The sequence below is a fragment of the Pezoporus occidentalis genome, unplaced genomic scaffold (genome assembly GCF_034315485.1).
Source record: "Pezoporus occidentalis ecotype Australia unplaced genomic scaffold, CSIRO_AGI_Poc_V1 ctg11, whole genome shotgun sequence".
In the NCBI taxonomy this organism is placed as follows: domain Eukaryota; kingdom Metazoa; phylum Chordata; class Aves; order Psittaciformes; family Psittacidae; genus Pezoporus; species Pezoporus occidentalis.
Window position 1 is genome coordinate 1300886 of NW_026912886.1, and position 26686 is coordinate 1327571.

General features: G+C 40.2%; 1 protein-coding gene and 1 long non-coding RNA gene across 3 annotated transcripts in view; one reads left to right on the forward strand and one right to left on the reverse strand.

Moving 5' to 3' along the window:
- Positions 1–26686, forward strand: part of RORA (RAR related orphan receptor A) — a 348414-nt gene that overhangs the window by 204685 nt on the left and 117043 nt on the right. The gene's annotated exons all lie outside the window — the stretch shown is intronic.
- Positions 8227–13379, reverse strand: LOC134167568 (uncharacterized). The gene is made up of 2 exons (XR_009966227.1): positions 13333–13379; positions 8227–13056 (listed from the first exon to the last, which is right to left on the reverse strand). It is a non-coding gene; the product is annotated as an uncharacterized LOC134167568 (long non-coding RNA).

A 26686-nucleotide genomic window follows, 5' to 3' on the forward strand; every position in this document is an offset into this window, starting at 1 on the left:
AAATACATGGTTCCTTGCACTGGCAAGTACATGTACACATTAGAGGATCTGTGTTGCCTGTCTGCTCAGGCAAGCCCCAGTGTAACTCAATAGGGATTTGTCTTGTGTGTGTTTACTGTATGGGAGCAAACCCCATGAATGGGTTAGTTCCCAAGAAGCTGGTTTATAACGTACCTCTGCTTTGTTTCTGTTAAAAAGGTTCCTAAAATCACAAGTCTAATAAAATTATAATCTCTTTTGGGATGTCTTTTATTGTGCACAATCCTTAGCCCTACTATAGTCAAAAGAAGTTTGAGTAGTATGAAGATTAAGGCATGTAAGTAGTTGGTTTATGAAAGCTCTGCCTCTTTCAGTCAGCTGTTCAAATTATACCAATCTCATGTTACTTTTGGTGCTGTTTCTGATGCTTGATAAAATGCATTCAAATGGTGGAAGTACTGGGATATGTTTTATTATTTCTGCATTAGTTTCTGATGACTTAAGAACACATTCGAGACATAAATTGCATACTACAGCACAGTGCCCTCAGCTGTCACCTTATAGCACTATCCTCCATCTTAAATACATAGGAATCTGAGTCTGGATTTTTTTCTGGGCAGAAATTCAAAATGAGTGAGGCCAGAATGCAGCATTGTCATCATCTTATACATCAAAAAGAGTAAATATACAGTGTTGTAGTTGTTACTACTAAGAAGCTGATCACTAGATGCAAGCTGGAGTGTCTGTAAGGAGTTAAAGTCTTGAATGCAAGCCTAAATATTGCTCAAAGTACCTTGGTGAAATCTCTGACATTTTAGTTAAGCCAGACTAAAATAGTTAGCTGGGCTTCCGTTTGTGGTGTGAAACAATAGGGACGTTTAAAGTGTGTGACAAAAGTGGTAGTGCTCTGCATTGGTAGATCTTTGTCTATTTCTAAAATTGGCCTTACAGCTACTAGAATTAACTCCTCAGTCCATGATGAAGCAATATGGATAGCCATCCAAAAATGGCCTTTCCACCTCTTTTCTTGTTTTTATCTTCAGCAGCTGCTTCTCAGATGTCATGGCTGTTGTCATAGATGAGACTGTACAGGCTTTACATACAAAGAAATGAGTTATGAAAGCTTCTTATTACTTGACTGGATTAGTATCAGCCATCTGTAGTCAGTCCTGTGAACCCCAAGTGTTATGAATCATTAATATTTGGCTCAGGAAAGTTTTTTGATTGAGAGCTCTGGCAGATCAACTGCAGCAGTTTGAACAGGATTGTTTGAGGTATTACCACTGCCTGCTGCCCGCCGCCCAGACAAGTCACAGTCTGGTCCACTGCTGGACAAGCTTGGATCAGCGTAACCTACCAATGAAGCTAGAGTCTAGTCTTCAATGTATAGTATTGTACTAAGCTGAGAAATACGGCGATTCAGGAACTGATTTATGAGTAGATTAGGTATCCCTGCCTAAATTTCCATAATCTTTGCAGGAAGAATGGGACAATGTAATGCAGATATCTGCTGTTTGAATCCACCTCTGCATCTGTTAGAGCCCTGAAAAAAACCAACAGGGTTTTGATTTAGGATTTCAAGGCAATTACTAAGTTTAGTCTGTGAACTTGAATGATATTTAATGCTGCAAAGAGTGTTCGTGACTTATCCATGGGAATAGCAACAGCTACAGATTTGGGGAGGAAGGGGTGCTCCCTTTTGTAGTACTGTGTAAATTGCTAGAGGTAGCATCAGGCTTGACACTAGGGCAGACTTGAGCAAGGGCTTCTTACTAGTAGCATTAGTAGTAGTGGTTTGAAAGACTGCAGTGTAATGTCATCTTGATGTTGAAAAAGTAAAAGTGTTTAATCAGTGTATGGGAGGAATGTGACACATGAAATCATTCCATATCAAGAAACTCGCTAATTTAGTAGAAGATTCTTCAGGCTGACTCACAGTTTTTGGTACTTTGATTACAGGATGTCCAAGCAGGGCCAGAGAGAAAATTTATAGACTTTTGTCTCTCTTTCTGAATTAGTCATTTGGCACTGGGTAGACATCCAACAGCACAGGCATGAAAAAATAACATGTTCCGTTAAGAAAACCTTGGTGACAGATCAGTCTAGGTGGGATCTTGGCTGTGTTTCAGATGTAAATACTTCATTGACAGCATTGAAGACTTTATTTAGGCAGTTTGTGAATATTGCAATCCCTCCTCCGCTCTCCTCCATAAAGTCCATTTCATTTTATATAGAGAAATTATGTAAGAGGATTGTCTTTAGGGCAATGTTAAAGATAGAAAACTAGCAAGCAGTCAGAACCATTAGGAAACCTAAAGTACGTCTCCTCATTTTGTTTGCTGCTTGGTTTTCGTGTTTTGTTGGTTTTGTTTTGGCTTTTGTTTTCCACACTGTCCTTTGGCTGCTGTTGTTTTTTGCATGTACCTTGCATATAGAGAGCAGTGTAAAATAGTATTTGTGGTCTTGAGGGAGTCACTATTGGGATATCTGAAGTTTCTAATGTTTAGTGTTTTCTCCTTAACGTATGCAGTATAAATATCTGCAAGCAGACTGAACATCTAATAAAGGTGACCACAGGTTACAGTTCTGTAGCGCAGTAACATGATGGGCAAGTTTTGTGATTATATGGTTAAAGGAACAAAGTAATGTGTTTCTTATAATGTGTAAATCAGCTTAGTACTAACAAGTTGTCTTAGTTATGTAGAAATTACAGACATGGGGAAAGGAAAAGCACAACAAATTACAGTATGTCTGCATTCATACTTGCATTTCATCAAAGCATTATAATGTTGATAGAAAAGAAAAACAACCAGGAAGGAGCAGGAAAAGTAGGTTTAAATTATCCTTCCAGCATGACTACCTTATGTTGTGTTTATGACACTTGAGGAAAGAACTGAGTAGTCCTGGCCTTTGTGTGCTCTTCATCATTTTTCACCATGATCACTGATAAAATTTTTATGTGGAGGGTTTCTGTTGCTTCATATGCCCTAGAAACAAGAAAAAGCCTATCTTTTTACCTTGGTGTAGGAAGAGACTAAATGTATCATCATATTGTGACACTGCACACTTGGTCAAATACAGTCAATTGGTGCCATACCAGGCAACTTACAGCCATGCTGAATTATTTGGAGAGCTGAACATATGTATGACCATACCCATATTGGAAGAGGCTGAATATAGTGACATTGGAAATCTGCATGTTTAACATTGTACATCTAATATAAAGCATAAATATACAAGAGAGTTGGTAGTGGAGCACAAGGAAGAACTTACCTAGCTAATGGTGTTAGGCCTAGGTTTACTTGTCATGGCAAAATGTGAACATTTTAAAATACTGGCTTTTTCACAGCGCAGAAAGTGTCATTGTCTTGGTAGAGCCTGCAACAGTGGCATGCAAATGCACACCACTCCTAGTTATTGTGCTTACCTCAGTTTACGGAGCTGGCAAAGCACAAAGGTTTCTGCTACAGCATGTCAAGGTGTAAAACTGAAGCTGGTTTTAAGCCAGAAGAAATTATGTTAATGTATTTCCATTAAAATATTTAGGATGGAAAGTAGGTGTCTGCATTGGAGGGATGAGAAGACAGATAGCAGAAGTCATTTGGATATTTCTGAGAAGTTGGACCCAGGCCCAGATTTTATTTATCCAGCTATCTTTAAGGAGTGGCTGTTGAAGAAGCATCTGTTTTTCCAAAGGGAAGGTAAATATTTTGGGGGTGCATTGTACATAAACAGTTAGCAGTGATCACAAACCAGCTGTGCCAGCTGTGCAGTGTGGTAAACCTGCTTAATGGTTGCTTTCCTGTATCAAGCCAACAATCAATATAAATCTGCTAGTCACAGACACCAGTCAGAAGACTGTCTTGAATGCTAGAAGTGATGTGGCTATAACCCTCTAACATCCCAGCAGCAGGATATTGTTTGTGCAGGAAGTGAGAGGAGAACCTTCCAGAGCTCTACTAAATGACAGCAGAGTGAGATGTTTGTCCGGCTTCTTGTCCCATACATACGTTGGGTTTAATCAGTCCTCTCACCTTGATTTAAAGTTGCAGGAACTCATTACTTTGATTACTGTTGGCATTAAGGCATTCTCTGGCAGTAAGTAAAACTCCAGTTAAGTCTGTATTCCACAATTTTGGAAAGTATTCCGAAATGCCTGTCTCTCCTGAAAGTCTGTGCAGTATGGTTTTCCTTGCCGTGCTCTGTCAGCCAGGGATAGGTGCTTAGGAAGTTGATTCACCTTGATGGCTCTTTAGAGAGCCCACAGTAAACGGCTTGCTTTGTTTGCAATTGCTCTCACTCTGGTTTACAAGGTCAGGACTGATGTTTTGAATGTTTTCCCAGCAGTGTTCTACTGACCCATTTTGCCTTAATCCCCTGATGTCACTGAAATAAACTGGGGGGGGGGGAGATTTCAGAGCTCGAAACAATTTCCTCTGCTGTTGTGCTCTGCTGCAAATTAATTTGATACTGTTATGTAATCGTAATCATCTACTCTAATCACATCACAAGATTGGGAACAGACAGAAATAACAGAAGGGAACATTCTGGATAGCAAAAAGGAGTCAGTGGAATAGGCTGTCTGTCAGGACCAGAACAGGAACACTTCTGATTCACTGTTACTAATACTTGGTGCCAGTTGTCTCACGCTGTTAAAGGCATTGTAGTTGTCTGAGAGTTGAAGCTTATGTTTCTGTTTCAGGTAGAAAGAGGGAAAGTGCTGGATTCTCTAGTGGAGGTTAGAAGGAAAAAAAAAACCCAGAGCAAACAACCCAGCAAAACCCTAGCATTGTATCATTTGTATGTTTATCTGCATTTGTATGAATAGGAGATCTCGTGCTAACACTGTTTCCCAGTGGTCGCCCTTCTCAGAGTAAACAAATTCATGAATGTGAGTAAATAAACATATGGGCCTATACCTCTCTCTAAAACGTCTCTTTGATTAATGTCCCTATCAGGAGCTTACCGTCAGCTGTTTCATTAAAGCTTTCCTGAGTACAGTTAGCTCCTTCATCTGAAGCGTAACCTCCACGTCTTTCATTCAAGTGGAGATCAGAGGAGAGATATCATTTTTCCTTGCATTTTCCCTTGACACTTACAGGTTTTTCTTATGCCAGTGGTACTCAGCTGTGTGCAATGTGTCCTGTTTGCAGCCTATGGCAGAGCCATCCGCTGTGAATTGCTCAGGCAGCACTTGGGGAACTTCCACAGAAAGAGCTTTGGGTGTACAAAGTGAGCAGACTTAGAACCCCACTTTGGTTTAGATGTAATGAACATTAATGTTGTGCAAATGCAATGCGATCTGCATTCCAGCTTGTCCTCAAAATGGGTGAATGCAGATGCTCTCTGCAGCGGGTTTTGAACTCCTTAGAATAATTTCCTCTGGAAAAGTAAATGGAAGAGGAGGGATTATAAAACACAGCAATATGTTTGAAGGCCTGATGGAACTAGTCTGACCTGTGAGGCTTTTTATTCCTGATGTTGGTTAGTACAGTACCATCACATAAACTACCCAGCAGACTTATATGGGGTTTTGATCCTCAAATGCAGTCATCCCCTCACACCCAGCTTGCAGAAAGTGGAGTCTCTGAAAAAAAACAGAGTTTCTCAGAGGTTTAAGAGCAGAATCTGACTCTGGGACTGGATTCCAAACCGTTCTGACCTTTTTTGTTAGAGCTGACTGAGCACCATTTACCTTGCTGAGTCACGGTGACACAGTCTAAACAACATTTGGAGTCACTTGAAGCAACAAGTAGAATATAAGGTTGTGGGTTTGTTGTTTTTAATTAGGCTGGGAGTATGGCAGATATTGCACAGAAAAAAAAGAAAGTACAGGTCCTTAGAGTTATGTGAGATTTTGTTGGTATTTTGTTGTGAGGGTTGGAACTAGATGATCTTAAGGTCCTTTCCAACCCTAACTATTCTATGATTCTGTTTCTAAGAGCCAAGCTGTGTATTAGAGTACAAAGATTGTTGCATTAAGCGATGTAGTGCGTCAGGGGGAGCATAGGTAAAGAGTTGTAAATGTTACGGTCTAGGATGCTGCTCAATTTAATGCCAGAAAAAATCATGGTGGCCTGATGGGGGCCTAGTTTCTTTCAGATATGAATCGGTGATGAAAAAACTGTATCGTTTCCAAGATTTAACCATGGACTGATCTTGCCAACACCTGCTATTAAATCTGAAAGGAAAAAAGCTTTCTGGAAGAGGAGAGCGTGGCAAGGAGGAAGTGACAGATGATCTTATTCCGATAGGTACACAAATGACTCAAGCTTCTTTGCATGTGCAAGAAGATGACATTTGAGTGAGATTTTGAAAACAGATGTGCTTGATGGGGAAGGAAAAAGCTTCCTTGTGAGTCAGTATCTTGTCAAGTCCAAATAGGATTAGCAAACATTTGTGGGTAGCCTTCAAAATAGGAGTAGGGGAGACTGAAGGGATGTAGTGGAGCTAACTTGGAAATAGAGCTGTTAGGGAAAATAAATGTATATGTTCAAAGAATATCAATTTCTGTGCAACAAGATTCTTTATTTACTAGTTTCCGCTATACAGTGAAGGACATTACCATTTCAAAGGCCCGAGTAAGCTTCTGGCTAGCAGAACCACCAGCATTATTTCATTACAGTCTGTGCTGAAATTGAGTCTTCCTGCCGTGGTTTTGACTTTTACTCCACGTGAGTATAAAAGGCTTTATTTCAGGCATGCAATCTAACAAAGCAATTACTGTTACTTACCCCTGTTCACTCAGAGAGAACCATTTCACAGAGGCAGTGCTGCATTTGACAAGGCCTATCGGTATTGTTACTGTTGCCTTTAATGATTTCTCAGTCTCTGATTCACATCAAGGAATATGAGTGGCTTTTCCAGCCAAAGTGTAAGCCTTGACACAGTGAGTTTTGCATTTGAAATAGACAGTCAAAGTTCTTGCCTAAGATCAGTTTTTACTTTTACGTGACCCTGAAGCTGTATCATTTTATTAGTCTGCTTTTGGTCTAAGGTTATCTTGCTTTTGAATTTACCGTTGTGTTGCCCTTTCCACCTCCAGTGGGAAGTTGTCGTGGTTTAAGCCCAGCCTGTAACTCAGAACCATGCAGCTGCTCACTCTTCCCCCCCCCAGCCTTCTTCTGCCTGCTCCCAGAGGGATGGGGAAGAGAATTGAAAGAATGTAACTCCCACAGGTTGAGATAAGAGCAGTCCAGTAACTAAGGTATAACACAAATCACTGCTGCTACCACCAATAATAATAATGATAAGGGAAATAACAAGGGAAGAGAATACAACTGCTCACCACCTGCCAGCCGATACCCAGCCCGACCTGAGCAGTGATCTAGCCCTTCCGGGTAACTGCCCCCAGTTTATGTACTGGGCATGACGTGCTGTGGTATGGAATACCTCTTTGGTCAGTTTGGGTCAGGTGTCCTGTCTCTGCTTCCTCCCGGCTTCCCCTCCTCCCTGGCAGAGCATGAGACTGAGAAGGTCCTTGGTCAGAGTAAACTTTACTGAGCAACAACTAAAAACATCGGTGTTATCAGCGTTGTTCCCAGGCTGAAAGTCAAAAACGAGCACTGCACCAGCTACTGAGAAGGAGAAAAATGACTGCTACTGCTGAACCCAGGACAGCGGGGCCGGAAGTTAAGTGGTTAGCATTATGGACAGAGTTTAGTGACCCCTGTTCGAAAACCCAATGGTAATTTATAAAATAGGCCCTACAGAATGGAGTACTTACACCACCTCATGTGTTCCCCTACCCAAAAAAAACCTGTGGGGACAATAATCAGTTTGCTCTCTCTTTCTCTCTTTCTTTTTCCATGTTAACCTTTCTTGTCAGACAGTTTCACTTTCAGCTCTTATGTTTTGACTGGATGAGTAGATGAGTAGTGAACACTCAGGAATAAATTACACCTGCCTTCAGAAAAACGTACCTAATGTCAGTGCAGTGTCACTGAAGGCACAAACAGTGAAAGAAGGTGGTCAGGTGGAGTCATGGCCTTGAAAATAAGACTACTGGTTCCTTTTTACCCAGATATGTGAAAATCTCATAAACCGATCAACAGAGCATGCTGTAAAGCTCATACATATAACCATTTGTGGAAATCATTTTGAAGTGACTGCTTTAAAGCAAGAAAGGGCTCTTGCATAGGATAGTCATTGCAGATACAGTCTCTTGGCTAGCTTCTAACAAAATAGATGATGAGTAGATGATGACTTGAGATTAGGCAACCAAAGAGACAACACAGACCATGCAAGTGAAGAATTACATCATAGTGAGATTTCTCTTCTATATCTAAGCACACACAATGCCAAGTAGCTTAGTACAGATCCTTCAAGATAATTTGGTGTGTAGTCTTCTCTCAGGTGAAGTCTGTGTGGGATAAAGGGGCCCAACCTTGACTCTCTGTGTTGATTTTGGAGCTCAGGGGGCAAAGGTGTTCAACCTCCATCCTGCTGCCTCTGAGGGGGCTGTCTTCCTGGTAGCTTGAGTTAATCTTGCTCACTGTCAGAGCTTTAAAAAAATGAGGAATAACTGGGCTTGTCTCAGGACCATTAATTAGGTAGTGCAAGAGAGGAACAGTGAAAGAGATGGTTGAAATGAATTCTTTTGTTTTTTGGCAAATCCCTGAAAAACTTTTACTTTTTTATATTCTCATCCATATTAGAGAAGTGATTGAGAAGTTGGTGAAGAGGAAGTCACATGACACAATTGACAAACATTGGTCTAAGGCTCGGCTGTAGTGGGTTTTGTGTTTGCTATGAGCATTAAGGGGAGGAGGATTTGGAGTGTGTTTTGTAAGCAGTCCAACCAGGCCTGAGACTTGCTCCCAGATTGTTGGATAATCTTCAGGTGAGACAAGTATCTCGCCCCCCAAATTTGGCTAGGTAAGTGTTTACACTTGAAGAGGATGGCTGCCCCCTTAAAGTAGGAGCTCATGCCCCCTCTTCTACATTCACTTTAGAACAGGCTCTGGCCTGTATTAAAACAGGCTCAGCCTTTTCTAGTGTTTCAATTTCAGTCATTTTGTAAAAGTCTGTATTCCAGCTGATGAGTATCAGCGTTAACTCAATACTATATTTATTCTAAAAAAGAGCCAAGGATCCTCAGTCATTGCCTCTGTCCTTCAGAGTCCCTTTTTAAATACAAACCTAAGTGTAACCAGTCTGGGAACAGGTCCAGTCCCTCCTGATTAAACAGCCAAGTATGTGGCTGTGACCTGTGAGAGCGGATCCTGACTGTGTGATGGTGATGGTTCACTAATTTGCTTTTTCTTCTGAAAAAGTCAAATTCTTTTAAATTGCAAGTGAATTCATGAAAGTCAAAGCCTATTCAGAACTAGGAGAATTTGCTGCAAAGATTATTCTCTAGGAATCATTCACTCAAGGTCTACTTTGCAAACTACAGACTCTGTGGCTGAACTTCTTTTTCTGCTATCCAGAGAAATTTCAGTAAGTCTCAGCTGTTTATAGGTCACACTGATTTGCTTCTGTAAACAGAGTGCCTGAGGAGCACACCTGATGACATTAAGTAGCTCTCTTCGTCAAGTCTAGCTATGCTACTTGGAAGTCACTGAAGCTGGGTCTGAAAGCATCTGCAAAAGCAAATGAGCTAATTACAGCAGGATCAGAAGAAAATCATCTGAGATTGGAAATGCATAAAAACACTTAAATCAGCTCTAGGTAGCATGCTGGGGGGGGAAGCGTTTATGGGTGGTCATTTGCTCTCAAGGCAACTGCATCATAAGTTTAGGCTGCCTGAAGTTCGCCTGTTTAGGGCCCATGGAGGTACAAGCCCATGGGAGTATTTTTATTAAATATCCAACTGCTCTTACCTACTTTAAGTGTCTTATAGACAGAGAAGCCTAGTTAGAAAGCACAGTGTCAATCACTTTTTGCTAATCTCATTTAGTATTCTTTGGAATATTCACCTATTAATATCTTTCTGTCTTCCTACCTCCTTCTCCCATGCCCTAGCGTTTGAGTAGTTGTGTCACAGGATTGGTGTAGTCTATTCTGTCTTGCAGTGTCATTTGCGTGAGCTCAGAACCTTTTCTAAACAGAGAGGAATGTTTCAGCTGTAGTACCAAAGCCTGCATTTTCACAGGCCTACATCTGGAGTGTGTGCTACCCCGATGGTATTTGCAAGTTCATGCATAGGGATGGGGGTCTTTGCAGGAAAGAAGAGTGTCTTCTGTACAGCCTTTTGTCTGTCTTGGTGTGAGCATTGCAGTGTGCTTGGAGAAGAGAAAAGCAGAACGCTCTCAAGAAAAAGCTTTGATAGTCTTGCACCGAGCTGGAAAGAGCATTTTATGTGGTTTCTCTGGTTTTTTTGTCCCTTGAACACCTTTAGTGAACTGAAATTCTGAGAAAAAGTTTGTTTGCTGGGCAGAAAGTAGGTGAACTGTAGTTCAGTGGTTAAAAAACCCCAGCAAACCTTAGCAGTTAAATTTGATTGCAAAGCAGCTTTATACCAGGGGTAATTCCATTATCAATCTATCAGTAATCCAGGTAACAGGCTTGCTTAGCTTTGGAGAGCCATTAACAAAGCAAAGGCAGCTGGGGTGGGCCTATGCTTAGGTTAAAATGCCTAACATTTTAAATTAGATTTTTGCAGGCTTTTTTTTCTTTTTTAATTCTCCTTAGAATAACACCCCCATTGTTTGCAGAATGCCTTTGGGATTCAGCAGGGAGAAAACTCATCTAAGGAAATGTTTCATCTGTATTCTGTTCAGCTTTATTTGAGTGAAAGTGTTAAAATCATTGCCTCCCTTTTTTCATTTCATGCTGTGCAGGGAGGAGTTTGGGAGCCTGCTTATTTATCAAATGAGTGAAAGAAGAACTGGGTTCTAGCTGCCATCAGCATTCAGTACATGCTGAAGGTTGCAGAAGAACCACCAGGGAGCTGCCATAGAATCTGGAAAGATCAGTACACAGTCTCAGTGCAATCACAGAATGATTTGGGTTGGAAGGCACCTTAATGCTCACCTAGTTCCAACCCCCTGCCACAGGCAGGGACAGTAGTGTCTGGAGATGTGAATCCAGCCATGTGAGGTTCTGGGGGAGGAAAACAGAAAAGGGGTTCCATGAATTCTCTGATAGAGGCAAACCAAGAAGTTAACATGCCTACAAATCTCCCACCTCTGCTTTCAATGCTTAGATTTTTATTCTTGAGGTTCCTTCATATCCTTGCATAATTTTAGCCTGTATTTAGCTGAGTAGTCCTTTAGGCTTATTTCTCAGACAATTCCGGACTCTGTGAGGCATAGTATGAAAATGTCTTTTGCCTTGAACCAGAATAGATATACTGCATAGCTTTGGAAGCTGAGGGAGGACAAGACTTGGAAACAAATGGTCCCTGGGCAGAAGATAACATTCTCCTACCACAACTGTGTTGCTGGGCTCTTGTAGCATTGCAGGGCAGCCCAGCACAAGTAGCAGCATTAATTATTTTTGTAAGGGGTAGCCATTTAATTGAGCAAGTGATTTATTATACATATGAAGACAAAAATTTCTGATGAGTCCTTTCATTTTTGTTTCTTGGGCTGATTTTCCAGTTATCGCCAAATGTTTTTACATTTTTTGAATTCTGTCACTGGAAGTGATACCTGTTCATTATGATGAAGGTACTTGTTTGGTAGCTGTGATTAAAAAAGAATAGCAAACAATAGCAGGCAGTCTCTGTTGGTGGCGGTTGCCTTTTCTAGGTATTTTCATTATGTTCATAAAAGCAATAGCTGAAAGCAGGTGTGATAGTCTTTATTTAGTTTGTTGTCAGTCATAGCAAAATATTTCACTTGCTTCTGGCAATATGAGAGGGCTCTATTTAGCCATAGAGGCAGCAAATTGCTTGATACTTAGTGCAGAGTATACAGCTGCTTAAGCAGGCACTGCCTAGAGTTATCCAGGGCAAAAGAGTGCTGCAAGGTGGCAATGGACTGCTCACATTTTAACAAGGAAAACTTTCAACATTATTAGTTGCATGCCGTGAGTGCGCAGCTTGGGTGGGCATAACAGGGTGTGCTTGTGCTTGTTCAACATTCAAAGCTGACCTAAAGTTCATTTACAAGATGACAATTTTCGCCATTTTCTGATGTTTCCAAGTGTTAGCTGTTTACTCTGTTTGCTCTTAATTATTTGTTTGATTATGAAAAGAGGAAGGCATGAGGAATGACAGGTCATTAATGAGATGATTCTGTGCTTCATTTCACTGCTCTCTGCATTACTATCTTGTAAGATAAAGTAGCTAAGAAAAAAACCACAAGCGTGGCTATTTCCTGTGACAAAATCACAATACTTGCAGTCAGTGTTTCAGAATAAGATGGAGGAGGTGATACTTCAAATAATAATTACTCTCCAATTTCATACCTCCAGTTTCAGCTGTCTGGTGGTGCAGGCTGCAGTAGAAGCTTAAGCTGGCTTCAGGTTTAGTCTCTAGTATTACCCAAGGAGTGCAACCATCCCTTCAAATAATTCAGTGGCTGTATTGCATATTACCACATTGAAAATAATAGGAATAGGAGGCTATTGAATGCCTCAGGGTGGTGTGGCTTTTGTATTATTAAATATTGATTGAGAATGTGTGTTTAGGTTGAGGTAGGGTTTCAAAAGGAACAAAAAAGGCTTGAGATTTTCAGATAGGCCTACTCGCTTTTTAGGGATGTTCTGTTTGAGCTAATTTTACAGGGTGGTAGCATTCCTCTTTCCCAGTGTGCTATGCAGATGTCTTAACTGATAGAGGAAGAACTCTTGACTTTCCTTGCTCTCTGTAAGCTGTTACCTAGACAAAATTTCTTGATGGAGGGTGAAATTCTGTTATTTAAGAACTAAAGTTTGGGGCTTGCCATTAAATCGGAATTAAAGTCTTGCTTTGGAAATAATACCTTTAGTTAATCAGAAGGAAATTAGTGTTACTTGTATAGATTGCCTTTTGGTTGGGTTTTTCTTTTCTATTCTTCTGTTTTCTCCAGAGGAGTGATGTGTTTGTCCAGAGAGTACATGCTGCTGACCACACAGTATAGTCTCCAGATTTCTATGAAGCTGATGTTTCCCATGCTGTGTAAGCCAAACCCCTCAGGCACCATCTTTCTGTAGTAAAGTGATTGTTAAAATATTAAAAACCATTCTTCCTCCCATGACACATGTTATGGAGGGAGCCTTGGAGACTATCGTCCTTCGATTGGCCCTGACTTGGGAATAATGCCCTCCAAATGTTAATTATCTGAGAATCTAGTGACCATTAAAAACTAATTAGCAAGGTGCCTTGCAAGTACATGAAGGAAGTATAGAAAATAAAAGGCTATAACTTCATATCATGCTACAGAGATTCAGTTAGGAGTGATTTCTGTCGTTGTGTATGCTTACTCATACATCTGAAGCTGAGAAGGGAGCATGTCTGCTTTTATATCTGCAGAGAGTAAGGCTAGAATGAAAAGATCAAGGAAAAAAAAATCAAGTGATGTCTGTAGATGTCTGCCTCTGAAAACAGGCTGCAACGTACCTTATTTCTGGATCATTTTATTCCTCCAGATTGGTTGTGGAGTCTGCTTTTTATGTGTTCTCATTGCCAGGTTTTCTTATGAAATCATTGCATGTGTCAACATCTCAGGTTAGTTGGGAAATAACTTTTGGCTTTGTACATAAATGACTAGCCTTCATCCAGGGGAAAGCACCTTCTTTAGGGGCTTTCTTATTTTCTGCAGCTTGGCAAAAACTCAGGCTTGTTTGTAAATCATTAGAAATGTCATAGCAATGTGTGCCCAGCTGCCCAAGAATGTAGGTGAGCCCCAGCAGGGGTCTGCTATGGAATGAAGGTATGTTGAGAATTTAGTTTGCTGGCTACAGTAATATCCCACATTTATTAAATGAAATATGAAATACAGATGGAAGTCATCATGAAGACGTACGTCCAAGTCTGACTGCTGAAGTGGGTGCAACACACTGATTTATGTATTGGAGACTAATTTCACTCCTAAATAGAAGAAACTGTGGGAAAGAAAAAAGAGTGTAGCACATGGCACTATCAGGATAAAAGGAAACCAATGTGCTTATCGGTATGACTGATGCCTAATTAATTCAAATATCTAAATATTTTGTCTCCTTTATAAAGGAGAGTTAAAGTGCTGTGTAAAAAGTTGCTACCAAAACTAAAATAGCTGTTCAAGACAGACTGGCAAGAATTAGCAATCAAATCATTGTACATGGGGAAGTTATTACAGCTAAAATAAAAAAAAAGTAGATCAGGGTTAATTATAAGATGATGCAGTAGTATAATTAGTATTCTTCCTATGGAGGATTATGGGTCCTTCTAAATGCCCTTTTTGATTGCCTTCTTCCCTTTTTTAATTTCCTCCTTGTCCTTTTTGATTATCTACCCCATGACCCTCAGGGCTCCTAAATGTAATACAATTGAAATAACATTTTTGTTAGAGGTGTTTTTTTTTATAGGCTATTAACCTCTTGCTTGCCAAACACTAAGAGATTCTTTTCTGTGAGAGCTCCACTAACCACAGAGGAATTCTCTAGTATCCCTGGAGGTTTTTATGTAGTGCAGCTTTTTGCCTGTCCTGAAGCAGTCTCTAAGGATCTATCAGGAACTGATCTGCAGGATGATGAGGACAGAGACAAAAGATAACTTCTTCAGAGTACGTTTTACAGCTTGGCAAGATAAGATCTAGTGGATCTTTGACATTTCAGTGGTCTAACTATGAGCTTTAGGGTTTAATATAAAAAGTTATCAATTATCCTTTAGTGTAATTTTCAAGATTTTTTTTTGTTTGTTTCTTATTATTACCTTTAAGAGAAATAGGCTGAGATATTTTTTTTTCCCAGAGAGTAGGTGGGATTCAGTTCCTCACTTCTTCAGAATCCTTAAGAGCACAGCGGGATCTAACACTAGTCTGTTTTGGTTCCTGTGAGAAAAAAGGCTAATTTCCTTTTTACTTTTACTCCAAAGGAACTAATAAATTGTATTTTGCTGCTCAACAAACATACCTGTTTTGTATGTTTCTCCTGGGGCTCAAATGTTTTTCCAGTTCACTCTGCTGGGTAGGAACTCTGTTTGCACCTGGGCAATCAGATATTGTTAACTTCCGAACATACCTTTCAACTGACATTCTTCAGTGTGTAGTATAAACCAGTGTGTGAAGGGACCTCAAAGTACAGAGCACTGTCTGTTAATTAAACTGAGTACATCTTCTTGCTTGTTTTCATTTAATGTCCTTTTCTAAAGTTTACCAAAGAGATACCCATCTCTGTTGATAAGTACATGTTCATTTCAGAGCATGAGATTTGGCCTAGAGCTGTGGCAGTTGGATAGACTGATAAAGATACTAGTCATTGCCTATTTTTCCAAGCGTGAATAAACTCATATTGTGTTTCAGGCATGCAAGAAGACTGAGGTTTTTACTTAGCCAATAACTGGTCATAACCTTTCTGTGCAAACCTGAATGCGCAAAGAAAGCAAGCACAATGTGCTCTGCTTTAAATTGCCTTGTTTGTAACCAGCAGACTCCAATATTGGTAATTCCTTGTCTGCTCTCGGGGTTTGCATGAGACTCGTTGAATTCAGCAAGTCAGGGTTCCTGTGTTTTCAGACAATATTCCTTCCTCTGTCTCAAACAAAAGTGTCATGTGCATATCTTTCACTGCAGTCTCTTCGCATGGCTTAATGTCATTAAGTTTTCTCTTTAGGATGAGTAGCATTTTAATGCTTAAAGGAAAGAGTTGTGCTCTGCCAATAATGCAAGTGAACTGAAGTACACTAGTTCTCAACAATGCATCCCAAATGGGATATTGACAGCCAATGGGAGAGTTGTAAACAGATGAAATATGTAGACTCTCTTTATAACAAAGACTGTGTTAAGACTTTCACTAGAATATTTTGGCACAGTCTTTGTATAAAGGCAGTTTCTGTTGTGTTTTTGTGCAGGTGTTTTATCGAACAGATTCATTTAAGTGGGCACACAGGCGGCATTTTAGTGCAGTGATGCTAAGATGGTGCCATTAAGACCGATTTATTAGCACTGATAGAGAATATAGTTGATCAGATAGAATTTTTAAGACAAGAGGGTTTTCTACTGTGTTAGCCTTTGTCAAATACTGGTCAGAGATTTCCTTAGCCATTGTCATTTAAAAAAGAAAGAATTAGATGTGAAACAACAGTTAAGTAACGGTAGATACAGTTTGGTTTATCATCTTATGCAGTGCTTTAGTTAAACTAAACCCATCCTAATTTTAGCATGGAATTGAGTGTGCAGTACATCGTGGATACCTGGAGCTGACCTATGTGATGAAAGTGGGAAGAGAGTCTTTGTTTCCTCAAGCAGGGCTACTGTTGTGTTCTGTGTTTTTCAGTGATGCTGAGGTCTGTGTGCTTTTCGCTCTTGGCAGAGAAAAGTAATGAGCAGATAGCAGGAAAGCTATCTGTTATTAAACATAAGGATGGGGCCAGGAGAGGAGGAATTCAAATCCACTTCAAAAGCACCATTCTATGCATGATGCATATTGCTGGATGCAAGAATACTACATCGCTCCCTATTTTATTCCAGTGTGAAGGAGTTCGTATAAGCTGATCTGAAGGAGAAAAATCAGCAACAAACAGCTCTTGAACAGTTTATCTACAAAAGCAACGTTATGTGAAGTCTTGGTGTTGAATCGTTCTGAAGAAAGCAATCCCAGCCAAAGACAGAAGCAGTGCCACAGAGCTTTCCTACATGGAAAAAGATACTGATAATGATATAGAAAAAGCATCAGAAGTTAAAATTAGTATTTTTTGGAATGGGAGTAGCTGCGTGTTACTGTGTGTGTTGATATTTGATATGTGGTTTTAGGGAAAGAAATTGTTTCCCTTTTATTTTTACCCTAGAATTTTTGTGCCAATGGAAAATTTGTCTCATTGCTCGGAAAATAACAATACACATTTGGTGTAAGTCATCGAATGCCCCACTTAAAACATTCTTGGGTGTCTCTACTCATTTTAAGAGGTTTAGAATGAAGAGACCAGTTTCTCAAGCTGTCAAGACAGGCAGACTAGGTAGGAAGACTGCAGGGAAGTTCTCCAGGGCTGCATCTCAGCAGCAGCACTGGGGACTGATGAAAATTAGTAGCTTGGCACTTGCAGGCTCTAAAACTTCTCTCTTGGCACCTCACAATTAGAGGTAGCTGAACTATGAAGCTCTGGATCACTATTTACTTCCAGTCCAAGTTTAGTTCCATGGCTCATCCTATCCTCTTCCTGGTTCTGTCTGTATGTTTGGTAGGTTTGCATTATAGTTTTGAAACTGAAAGGTGGAAAAGGAGCTAACTCCATGTTGTTCCTGAAATACACTGGGAATGGGCTTTCAAGCTGAAACAGCTGTGTGTGCAGAGCTTGTGTTTCTTGGGATTAGGATACCCTTGTCTTGCTTTACTGGATTCTCTCCTTCATTCCAAAATAAGTGATTGCCATATCCATTTTTCCTACTTATAAAAAACACCTACAGCAAAAGAGCAAGAAAAAGGAAATATGGAAACAAAAACATTACTTAAATTCTGCATTTTTATTATCACAAACAGGGAAACAGTGAATATTCCCATCATTTTAATACTTTCTTTTTTTAATCTCTGTGAACCAGAACCCTTGGCCTTATTTTCTCACAAGATTGTGACTGAGTAGGGGCTCTTTTGGTCTCAAATACAGCTACATTTTATCATCATGCCAATCTGACAGAATTAAAGGTTAGGTCTGGACTATGCATACACTGCCTTTGTTAGTCAAGGCTGACTGTAGGTTTAGGTTTGCAATGCGGATCACATCCATGATGCATGGGAAAAGGATGAGGGTGAGAGGCTGTGCTTGAGCCAGTCATCTTCTGTGCCTGAATTTTTGGGTTTGTCAAGTGAGATAACTGATTCAAGACATGCACAGGAGTGTCTGGTAGAGTGGGTGCTTGAGGGGCTGGTGGGTCTAAGAGACCCACCTGAATGGTTCTGCAAGCTGGTTCTGCCATTCTGTCTCGCTCTTCTAGGGCTGGTATCCTGTGTGTCAGCTGATGGCTTCCCGTTCAGTGAGAAACTGGCCTTTTGCTGCTCTTTGAGAAGAGGCTTAGGAGGAACATGAATGAAACTGTTAGTTTAAAGTTTGGGGGATTGGCTTAGTTTGGTTTTCGGGGGTTTCTGTGTTTGTTTGTGGGGTTTTAATTTCAATTGAAACATTTAAACCACCATATTTTGGGCTTGAAGGAGTTGAGAAAGTGTGATGGTGATTGGCTTATATTCCCTAAAATCTGTACTTTACAGGTTTGTTCCTAATGTGCTGGTATAACTCAAATGTTTTTTGTGCTTTCTAGTTTAAATAAATGACATATCTTGGAGCTCTATGAGGCTTGAGGAGTACTGGGAGGGAACACACACATAGCTGTTCAACTTCTAAGACATAGTTCAAAAGAAAGATCAGCATTTCACCTGAAAATGGGTCCTTCCCTGTGTCTTATCTCCAGTTATCTATGCAGAGGGCATGAAGTTAGCCTCAGAGTTTCCTTGTGACCTGTACTGTTATGCAGGAGTTATGCAGCAGAAGAGCTAAGTTACAGCTTAGAAGGGAGATGAGGATCAAGATCTTCAAAGGCCTAAGTCAACTGCTTGTTGTGCACATAAAAGGAGGGATTTAATGTATGCCAGGACTGGAAATGAATACAAAATGCCCCTTTTGGCAGGGACACTGCCAAGTGTGTGCTTTTGAAAAGAAAAGCCTTGCTTTGGGGGCAGAGGGGGAAGTGGTGTGTCCTGTTGTTGGTACCTGTCTTCATGGTTTGACCTCAGATCTTGAAAGACAGTTTGATTCCAGCATGCTTTGCTTGACCAACATGGGCAGATAATGGTTTCTGATACCTGGGCTGTTTGCAGCCTGATCAAGCAAAAAGAAGTCTCAGTCATGGTGTTTGTCAGGCAGTCGTCACCTACACTCTAATCGGGACCCAGGAGGTGGTAACTTGACACGAAATGGGAAAAAATATTGTATAAAAGATGATTTTCCCCAAATTGAAACTCGTAAAAGATAAGGAACACTGCTTAAAACAGAAACCACAGAAGCTGGGAAATTACAAATTACAGCTATTAGTCATTCTTTACTGGCAAGAGGAGGCAATAAAAACCCCCACATGTTCAAATATGGTGTGGCAAATAGTGACTTTTCTTCTAGAGGAGGCAGCAGTGCTAGGACCTGTTCATCTTGAAAATGCTGTGCACAGCGAGCAGACAGCAGTGGGCTGCTATTGTGAGGAGGTTTTGCCATGCATAAAACTATTCCTTTGGTAATAACTTGTTATAACTGTAGTTGCTCTCCTCTAACTGTAGCTCTGCTCAGTTTAACAAAGGAGGTGACATTTTAGCAAGATTTGCTTATACTCTGATATAATGAGGAGGTGTCCCCAAGTATCCCCTGCATGAGGTTACATTGCTGTGCTGTTTAAACAATTAAAACCACAGAATGATCTCTGCTCAGTGTATGGAAGCATTGCAGACGCAAAGAAAGGCTGCTGGAGCGATCTTGTCCCAAGCTGATTTGTCAGAGATTTTTATTTTGTGCACCAAAGAACCTGAAAGCCACGTTTAAAAATTTAAAGCCTTGGTCTGTTCCTGGTCTGTGGAGCAGCAGAAGGAAGAAGCTTTTTGCACTGCTATAATTCCCTATCCAACAGCTCTTTAAATAAAGATGTTTGTGACAGCTGTTTGTACTTAATGGAATGCACATAGAGCTGGTCATTAATTATTGCTTTCTTTTTCCAGTTATTATCTGCATTCAGTGGGTCAGGCAGGTATGATCCTGCTGTTGTCAGTGCAGTAAATGCACTTGAACTTCCAAAAAAAAAAAACCAACAGGAACCTTTACCCCTTTCCATTTATCTTTCCAATGGCTAAGAATTCTGTAGGAAGAATATTCAACAGCAGTGAGTTAGGGAGCTTTTTGTTGTAATGCAGTCATTTAACAGCTTCAAGTTGGCAGTGATCCCATCCACCTTAATCCCCTTCACAGTTCACAAGCAGTCAGCCGGGAGCAAGAGTGCACTAAGACTTAATAGACTCTAGTGTTTGAACTGTGGCGTTTGCATTTAGCTTCCAGAGCTGGCCTTAAGTGCCCAGTAAAACCTTACAGCTTCGGTTTCATTAATTAGAGACTCCCTTGCACTCATCTGTGGCAAAGATTGGCCAACATGTTCTTTCAGCTCAGTAAATATTTATACAACTCGCCTATGAGTTTTAGTAATGAATACTGCTCGTTTTCCGTCTGTCCAAAAGCAGCTCTTTCCACATGTTAACAAATTCCTTGTCCGACGCCTGCCAAGTATGGCAGTTCGGGTTAGGAAAAGGTAAATTTAAGTCTTGATGGGTTTTGAGGTTTTTTTTCTGAGCTCCACTTTGGCGTATCACCATTTTTCATCATATTTACCAAGAGTTTGAGTGGAAAATGACAAAACCCCAACGGATAGCAATTGTTAATTATAACCAACTGGCGAGTGCTATCATTAGTATCTGTTGGACAACAGAGTGCTGTGCCGTAATGATATTAGTTAGGAACCTCTCAGGATATATTTATATGAGCTTTCTGGTCTGTATTAGCACCTTTCAAACTTAATCCTATTTATCCTCACCCGTAGAATCCCTGTGAGGCAATATTATCCCCATAACGCAGATGGGGAACAGAGATTGAATGCCTGGCTCAAGGACGCATTCAAAATCCTTGCCTTAGATGTATTGACAGAATTGCCTGTCTGTATGGGAACACACATCTCCAGCTATTCACACGTACACATCCAGCTGCATATGCAAATGCCCATTTTTGTGCGCACAAATGAAAGTGGGCACCGAAGCATTGAATTCCTTTATGGAAACATCACAGGAGCTGCTTGAAGAATTTCTCCAGTGTTTTTAATTAGTCATTGGTGGATTCTTACTTTCAAAATTTTCCCAAATTATTCTTTTTTCTTCACTTTCCTCTCCTGTGCCCTTTTCTTATCTTTTGATTCAAGCACTACTCTTGGTTGCATTTATGCGGTGCTACTGATGTTACAAGTAATGTGTTATTTCTACGGACTTGACATAGGCAGTAGCTTTCCTAGATTTCTCGTTCTTTAATATACGTGGGTCAGAGAAATAAGACACTGCGACGGCTGTTTAAGGATTGATGGAACACTGGGTGCACATCTTCCTGGGATGCTTGGGTTAGCACGAATATTTCTGTCACAAGAGAATGCTAAGCTAACTCTGTCCAGTTTTCTGCATTGTGATGAGACAGAGCTGTAGAAACATCTTTTAAAAAGTCAGTTCTAAGGTAACAAACACTGATGTGTAAGGCTGTAAGACACGAGAGCCACTTGGAGACATCCCATCATTTTTTAACGCTACAGTAACCTTGATTTAACTTTAATGAGCATGAGTAACTGAGGTTTTTTTAGTGGAGCTCATCCTACAGTTTTTCATTCAGTTTATTACATGTATTACCCAGCAGAGACATTGTCCCAGGAGTGTTTGTTACAGGCAGGCTGTATTATCTCAGAAGGAAGCATGATAAACCATGCTGCCTGGCTTAAGTCACACACCAAATCACATAGCTCTTCACTAGCACATCCAGGTATGGGGTTCCATCCCAGGCTGGTCATGATGAGGTTAATGGGAGTTTCGTTTGCATGCGGAGTGTGTGGTGGCCATGAAGAACCTATAAAGTCCTGTAAAAACAGTAAAGTCCTCTTTGAAAGCATTAAAAAAATCAACAAACAACCCACAACAACAACAAAAATTGAAAAAAAAAAACAGAACAGCAAACAAACAAAACCCAAAACAAAATGAGGAAAAAAAAACCCAACCAACCAATACTGGGCTGTTGGTTGGTGCCAAATCTGATAGCAGACCAGTTAGAGGAGAATACTAGATTGGGTGTAGTAAGTATGCACAGTAGTGGCAGCTTAAATTTTCTCAGAAACAAAGACAGACTGAAAAGTGGCTCTTCAAGTATTATCAATGGGTTGCTGTACAGAGGTAGTATTCATGCTTGCTTGCTGCATGGAATTGTATTCGCTAAAGGTAAGGTTATAGGAACTCCGAGCACCTTCATTAGATGTCAAAGGTTCAAGTAAATTGCAAGTCCTTTCTTTTTGTGCCAAGGCAGTACTGTGGCAGCTCTGAGTACAGTGGATGCATGTGAGCATGGCTGATGCCTATGCTGTGGAGATCAGGTCCAGCCTGGGAACTGGCAGTGCTCAGCTACTTCCCTGATAACCCAATGGAGATCTGCCAGGGGATCCTCCTGCTGGGAGGGTCTGGCTGTGATTTCCAGCTGAGGATCACATTTCAGCCAGTATGACTTCTGGGGTTTATTTGCTAAATCTTCTGTATGTACAAAGGATCTTGAGTCCACCTGTGAGGGTGAACATCTCTAACTTCAGATTTTTAAAACTGAAAGCTTTTTCTTCTTACATGGCATTCTTGCTCTATTTTGTGTTTTTAGGGATAATTCCATGGGTACCACTGCTCTCTAGGGATCATTATATAGATGTGTAGTGTGCAAATACAAAAATAAATTTGATGGACAACAAGTATAATCTTATACAAAAAGTTTACATACACTGTTCTGCGTTTGAAGAGGAACGCCTTTGCTGAAGTTGACTGCTGTTAGGCAATATCTTGGATAAGCTCAGTGTTTTGGGGGAGGAATTTGAGAACTCTCCTGAAGCAGATGTCATTTTCTAACAGGCTTTTTTTGCCTGTGTACCAAATAGCTCCATTCAGCTTTTATTGACTAGGGTTGGCAGTTGTCTTGGCCCTTTCGGCAGAGACCAGTACTTCAATGCTTAAAATGTAGGATGTCATTTAAGCACTTCAAGTATTTGGATGAGAGTTTTCTTCAAATCAGTGAGACAGCTTGTGAGTTAAAAGTAAGTTTTCTTGATGAATGAGCCTGAAAAGCTAAGCTCCCTCTCACACACACCCCCCACGCCCCCACCTTTGAGATTGAGTTCATCCTACTGTGAGATAAAGAGCAGTGGCAGAAGAGACATTTGCCCTGCTGCAGCTTGTTGGATTAAAGAGAACCCTTTGGTATTGAGTGTTGTCAATGCAGCAACTTTTGCAAGCGCTAAATTTACTTATACAAAGTTCTTTTCTAATTGCCCCAGGACAAGCCCTTGCATGTCATGTTTTTGCCGGGAGAAAGTTTTTCTATGGAAATAATATTATATTTTTTTTAAGATGGTATAGAGGGTGTCTCGAGTTTGTCAAGCCCATTGATCCTCCGGGGAATGTGCTGACTCTCAGTATGTATGGAGGATTTTTAAAGCAGCTGAGCAAAATCCCTTCTCAGATAAGATGCATTCTATTTTGTCAGTTAAGAGCAGCCTCAAATCGAAATAGCTCAAACATAATCAAATCTCCCTTCCTCAATCCCTTGCCTTCTCCTCCCAACCCCCTATACAAGCCATCCCCAAAAGGATAATCCTGGCAGTGGTGTCATTAGAATGAAGTTACAGACCAGTGCTTGATTTTCTTGTCTTGAGCTTCAGTTGCTAATGCTGTAAATTTGAGTTGTGTATGTAAAGGAGTCAGGTTATGCCTTTTTTCCCACCCTTGTTTAATTTCCCTGGAGCCCTGAGAATAACTAATGTGGGATTATTTTGATATTTTCATGCCTTTTTTTCCTCTTTTCTTTTTCTCCTCACTGCCCCACAGCTTCATATTGCTTCCAAGCATTCACAAAACCTCTTGCTGTATTCCCGAGGGAACCATTGTCTTCAGGGAGGAGAAAGTTTAAAGAAAGAATTTTGCTGGCTAAATGTGGTTGGAGATAGTAACAGTTTCTGGTAGATGTTATGGATGGTGATCAAGAGAGCAGAATAGTCGGAAAAATCATTTGCTTTAACCAACTTTTTGCTTTCCAAAAATACAATCTTTTTAATTGTGATGATTCTCAGTGACTTTGACCTCTAGAGAATACTTTTAATAGTTAAGAAGTTGATCCAAACTTATATTAAGAATCAGGACCTGTCTTAAAACATTAGCATACCCAGGCAAAGAGGGAGAAACAGGCTGAATTTTCCCATTTTGTTCATAGGAGATTGTAATACATAGAAATTGTGTGAATTGTGCATAGTCACTGGAGGAATTGTTGGCAAACCCAGAATGTGAGTACAGGTCCCTCAAGTCTTAGTGCATACTGTTGAAATCTTAACCACATCACTTCAGCCTGGCAGGTTCAACCCTGCTGTGTCAATCATAGCTGGCTGAAGTCGTAGAAATGGGTCTCTTCCCACAGGCTTATGTATAAGAAGAGAGATACATGACACTGATAGCTTCCATGAGTGCAGTGCACAGAGGGGAAAAAAGGCTTAAGTTAGTCTGAAACGTGTGTTGGAAGCAGGATTTTTGCTTGGGGCTTATATCTAAACTGTCTTTTTCTGTGTCAAATCGATGTACATATTGAAAGTGGTAAACACTTGAAGTGTTCTCCTGCATTTCAAGTTTAATGTATAATAAGCAAGAAACCTTTCAGATCTGAAAGAAGGAATGGACAAGACAGCCAGGATGATTTGAGAGCTGATAGGCAGGAGGCTGCTTTGCAAATCCCAGACCACTAATCTATGGGTGAAGCCCGTGTGCATTGCAGTAGGGGGTTTTGAAATGGTGGGTGCAACACACAGATTTACTGTCAGATGCTGTCAATAGGAACACGTGTGCCTGTTAACAGAGCTGCCAGACGACTGGAGTAACAAGTGCAGAGACTCAACTTTTCAGGCATTATAGCTGTGATGTGGTCATTCCTTTTGTGTACAGTACACATCTATGTAGTATTTTAGGACACTTTATAATATAACATGATCTTTCCTCCCCTTCTGTATCCACAGCAAGTGTTTTCCTACTTTTGAGTACAGCTTTTAAGGGAAAATCTTTTGATCTCATAATGGAAGATCTTTCCAACTTAATGGAAGGCTACTCAGCCAAGGATCACAGGAAACACACTAACCTTGCTATACAGGCATGCCAGAGCCCTAATGTAAGTGAAAAATACATTGGGGTGGCATCTGTGCTCTATAATTGAATAGTTAAAGCAAACAAAACCTTATCTTACAATAATAAAAAGAGCCTTCTTGCTGCAAAGTAACTATGCCATTCCTGGGGCATTGATTCAGCATGTCGGTTTTGATTTCTCTTCCCGAGATGGTAAATACCACTTTTTAGTGTATAAGAAGCAAGTGGACACCACTCTAATTTGGTTAATGGCTTTATTTAGTGTAATTCAGGTGTAAGCATTTTTATCATAGAAATTCTAAAATATACTTTAGGTCAAGGGACTATTAACACCTTGTGTTTCTTAAAACATATGAATATATTATGAGATGCATTTGAAAGCCAGAACATAATCACCTCAATAAAGGAATTAAGCTTTTCCACTAGTCCCTGATTACAGGGATCTGCTGAGATTTTGACTACACTGTGCCTCACCAACCATCACAGCACTGCAGACCACCTGGGATCCTAAACCCCTGCAAGTGAAAACAGCAATGCTCTTTAATAAGAAGGAAGAAAGAAAAACCCTGACAAGTGAGTGTCCAACCACAGGTCCAGCCAGGGTGCAGTTATGCTAGATGAAGGTAGTTAGGTGAAAAATAAATTTCACCAATTCTGTTTAGATTTGTAATAAGTATGAGACAGGAAAACTGGCCCCTGTCTCAGGGAGAAAATTCATAATATTACAGATGTTTTACTTGAGATGTTTCAATTTATTCATTCTAATTTCATTAAACAAAAATCACCTAACGGGGATTTTTCTGTACATGAACATTTTAAATGAGGAAAGAGTAGGCTGCCCTTTTTAGCAGACACTGAGGAAAGTTGTACTTTTCCTTTATCTCTTAAAACTGGCACTGAAAGTGTAAGGTGAGTGAAACTTAGCAATTTTTATCACTTCTGTTGTGCCATAGTATTAAATAACTGTTAAAAAGGAACAAGTGCAGTATTCACAAGCCAGTAAGAGGGAATTAGAAATTTGTCAAACTCCCATCAAGAAATGTAGTTCACATCAGGAGCAGCCAGTTTATTAATTTTGCTGGAGTCGACAGACTTTTCTCCAGAGTGTTCTCCCCTTTCCTGAAATAAGTTTAGTGATTTAAACTCAACTCTCCAGGGGTCTCAGCACTGAAGGAGTCTGGAGTCTTGAAGTGCTACTTGTGCTATATTCAAGTCTCAAATTTTGCATGAACTTCTAGCACAAACCCTTCGCTTTCCCTATTTTCCCCTCATTCATCGAAGCTGATGGAAGACGACATAATAGAATCTTATTTCTTTCCCTCAGGAGAGCAAAGTGATGAAAAGTTGAGATTCAACCTTAGTATATTTTGAAACAAAAAAGAAAAAGAAGTTACCATGATATGAGACTGCTGGAAAAAGTGTAATTTTGGCAACAGTCAGTCTCAGAAGAATACTGAAAGGCAAATGTACAAGCATATTGCAGCTGAAGTGTTCAGTTGGGACAGATAAAGTAATGTGTAAGGAATCAATTTTTCTGGATCAAAACTTTTACCTTATAAATACTTTACAGAACAACTGAGCAAAGAAAATATGCTCCTTATTAAAAATATTGATGACATTTAATTAAACTTAAACTAATCCTCCAGTTACAGTAAAAACCTGATATGCAAAATTAGCTTCACCTGAGGCACAATGGGCTAAACCCATCGAAGGTGTTAAGTAA